The sequence below is a fragment of the Elephantulus edwardii genome, unplaced genomic scaffold (genome assembly GCF_000299155.1).
Source record: "Elephantulus edwardii isolate Elephantulus edwardi_28Jun2011 unplaced genomic scaffold, EleEdw1.0 scaffold00421, whole genome shotgun sequence".
Classification (NCBI taxonomy): Eukaryota; Metazoa; Chordata; class Mammalia; order Macroscelidea; family Macroscelididae; genus Elephantulus; species Elephantulus edwardii.
In genome coordinates this window covers 525,676-529,633 of record NW_006400171.1, presented here as the reverse complement: position 1 = coordinate 529,633, position 3,958 = coordinate 525,676, and the positions used below count along the sequence as shown (strand labels likewise).

Sequence of the window (3,958 nt, the reverse complement as noted above, 5' to 3'; positions counted from 1 at the left end):
TATATTATATATATATCATTACTATTGTTATGCACCACTAAGTCAGAACAGACCTCTAGCTGACCCTCCACAGCACGTTTTCAGAGGCTTTAAATGGTATGGGAGGAGACTGCTCATTTTTCTCCTGTGGAGCCACTGGTTGATTAGAACTGACAGAGAGACACATTTTGGGGTTAGCAGCAAACTACTTACAGTTTCAGCCACCAGCACTCCCTACATCTTGTATCTCAGTAGAGATAAAAGGGGAGGAAAGCAAGTAGGAAGAGAGGTTGCTTAGACAAGCAAGAAATAATCGCCAGGAGTGAAATACATCTGTTTGGACCCAGGCCCGTTGGGGATGAAACTCCTTGACCCCAGGAACAGTCAGAACACATGGAGATGCCCAAGAAATACCAGACCTACAAATGCCGAAGAAAACAAGAACTTTTCTCAAAAAAAAAAAAAAAGTTACTTCCTCTAGAATTGGTATTTTCAACTTGAACTCTAGCTTCCTAAACTGTAGGACACAGTGACTCTAAAAATTGGTTCAAGTCTATCAAAGACGATGAGGAAGACACAGGGTAGGGCAGAGTTCAGATCCATTGTTCAAAGGGTTGCTATGAGTTCTAGTCAACTTGAAAGCACATAACATTAGCAACAAATTGTAAGAGAATAAATTTGTTTTAAAGCCACTTACTGTAGTGTCCGCTACAGTAGCATTAATTAGATAACTAAGATAATATTTGATAGGTAGAGAAGCAGATTAATATAGAATAAAAGGGTTTTTTTTAATTCCCTGGGTAAATCTATGCATAGTTGGATTAAGGAATCACTGGGCTACATAGTATCTAATATACTTTCTGCCTTGGTTTTGCAGGGCTGCTGCAACAAAGTGTCACACACTGGGTGGTTAATAAGAATATAAATGTAAGGTCTCACTGCTCTGAAGGACTGGACTGAGTGAGATAAGGGTGTTGGTGGTGTTGATTCCTTTGTAGGCTTGAAGGGAGAGTCTTTCATGCCTCTCTTGCAGCCTCTAGCATTCTTTTACTCAAAGCTGCAGTACCACGTGGTACACTTTCTCTGCCACTGCGCACTATCTTTTACAAGGACATCTTTTGTTGTGGGGGGCGGGGGGACACACACACAATTCAATACCTTCAAACTTATAAAAATTTCTCTTACTCCATTAAGATCAGCCTGTTGTGAGTGAAATATCCCGGTCACAAAAGAACAAACACTGCATAGTGCCACTGCTTTAGAATGGGACTGACATCAGGGTTAGGGTAAGAATGAGACAAACTGATGAATTATGTATACTGCATTGAAACTGATGAGGGAGAGAACAGTTTAAAAGCAATATATTTTAGGGCATTATGATTATCCGTAAGAGTCCAGAATGAAAGTTGCAGAGTGGAGTATACTTGGGGTAGGGGTCAGGGGCGGGGGGGGGGGATTGTATACCAATGAAGGAATTTTTCTTTTACTTTTCAAAGAGAAGAGCGAACTGGGTGGGGGCGAGGGGCGGGGAGAAAAGTGCAACAATGAATGAATGGAAATCCAAAATATCTGTAAATGTTCATGGACATTAGTAAAAAAATTAAATATTTTTTTAAAAAAGAAGAGAAATCTGAAAGCACCTAGGGAGAAATGAAGAATAACCTATAAGGGAGAGCAAATGAATAAGATTAAATGTCAATTTCTCAGCAGAAATCATGTAAGCAAGGAGACAATGGAATGAGATATATCAAACTTAAATAACAGAACTGCCAACCAAAAATGCAGTGCCCACAAAAACTGTCCATCAAATATAATGGAGAAATCAAAATATTCTGAGAAAAACAGAAATTGAGGGAATTTATAAAAATAAGACCACCCTGGCAAGTAATGCTGAGGAAAGTCCTTTTTACAGAGATGCCACAGAAAGCAGGATGGACCAATGTAACTAACAACACCACCAAAGAGAACTCAACAAAAATGATAGCAACAAAACATTGCCTCTCAAAAAATGACATTGAATGTGAATGTTTTAAATACACCACTGAAGAGAAAGAGTTGTTGTTGTTGTTGTTGTTGTTGCTGTTATGTGCCATCAAGTAGCTTGAGACTCCTACCAACCCTATGTACAAGATCCCTAAATGCCGTTCTATCCTGTGTCAAACTCAACGTCTCAAACACACTCATTCCCATCACTCCACTCACAGAATTGATGCATCTCATTGAGGGTCTTACTCTCCTGTGCCATTCCTCCACTCTCCCAAACATGATGTCCCTGTACAAGGACCATTACCTCCTTGCAACATGCCCAAAGTATGTCAGACGAAGCTTCAGAACCCTTGACTCCAAGGAGCATACTGGCTTCACCCTCTCCAGCAGTCCATGGTATATTCAACACTCTTGTCCAGCACCACAGCTCAAAGGCATCAATTCTATCCCTAGTACCATGACGTCTTCTAAATCCAGCCTGCACATGTGGCAGTTCTCTGTTAACATATTGTTTCAAACGTTTTTGGATAATTTTCAGCATACTCTTGCAAGCATACATGCTTCTGTGTAAAGCTAGCTCTTAATTTGCTTCAACACGAAATGTATTTGTTTTCTCTACAAGTTACCTTTGGTGGATTGAGCATTCCTAAAAGATCCCATGTTTAATTACTCATTTCAGGGTAAATATGTTGTTTGCTGGAATACTCTCCCTACCCCCACCCCCCAGCCCCATGTAACATGTCATTTCATGTCTTTTTTTTATTTACACATGCATTTTTTTGTTTTAGTTTCTTTTTTAAAATTTCCATTCATTCATTGTTGCACACTTTCCTCCCTGCCCTCCCCCCCCCCCAGTTTGCTTTCCTCTTTGACAAATAAAAAATTATTTCACTGTTATATGTTATACAATTCCCCACCCCCATCCACTCCACTATGTAGGTTTCATTCTGTACTCTTGTCATGACAATAATACCTAATCATATATTCTTCCTGAACAGTACTCTCCCTTATCTGCTTCAATGCACTATATATTTTTTATCCCCTCTTAGTTTTCCCACAACTCCGATGTCAGTTTCTCTTTAAAACAGTGACACTATGTGGTTTTTGTCCTTTTGTGACAGAGATATTTCACTCAGCATAATGTCATCCAGAGTCACCCATTTTGTATAATATTTCATGAATTCCGTGTTTTTTAATGCAGCTCAGTATTCCATTGTGTGAATATACCAGAGCTTCTATAACCATTCATTTGTTGATGGGCACGTGGGTTGTATCATTAACAAAGCAGCAATAAACATGGGTGAGCATATATCTGCTTGGGTGGCAGGTCTAGTTTCTTTAGGATATATTTCCAGTAGTGGAAATGCTGGGTCAAATGGTATTTCTATTTCCAACTTTTGGAGAAAGCACCATATGATTTACATATTAGTTGCACCATTTTACACTCCCTCCAACAGTGAATAAGGGTTCCCATTTTTCCACAGCCTTGCAAGCATTTGTCAATTGCTGTTCTATTAAGTATTGCTATTCTTACTGGAGTGAGATGATATCTCATAGTTGTTTGGATTTGCGTATCCCTTAGAGGTAGGGATTTGTTTGTTTGCCATCTGAATGTCTTCTTTGGCGTAGTGTCTGTTCATACCCTGTGCCCATTTTTCAAATGGATTGTTTACCTTTATCTTGTTGTGGTACTCAAGTATTTTATACATTCTAGATGTTGTTGTTGTTGTTATGTGCCGTCGATGCACAACAGCCCTAAACCCTGCTCTATCCTGCGCCAACCGCACTGCTTCTGACACACCCATCCCGATTACACCAGTCACCGAATCAATCCATCTCATAGAGGGTCTTCCCCTCCTGCGCCGTCCCTCCAGCCTCCCAAGCATGATGTCCCTCTCCAAGGAACCGTCCCTCCTGGCAACATGTCCAAAGTATGTCAGACGAAGCCCCAGAATCCTTGCCTCCAAGGAGTTGCTTGCTTTAATCCTCTCCA

General features: G+C 40.2%; 1 protein-coding gene across 1 annotated transcript in view; it reads right to left on the bottom strand.

The window, feature by feature from the left end:
• Positions 1-3,958, bottom strand: part of NRG3 (neuregulin 3) — a 1,124,911-nt gene that overhangs the window by 732,213 nt on the left and 388,740 nt on the right. The gene's annotated exons all lie outside the window — the stretch shown is intronic.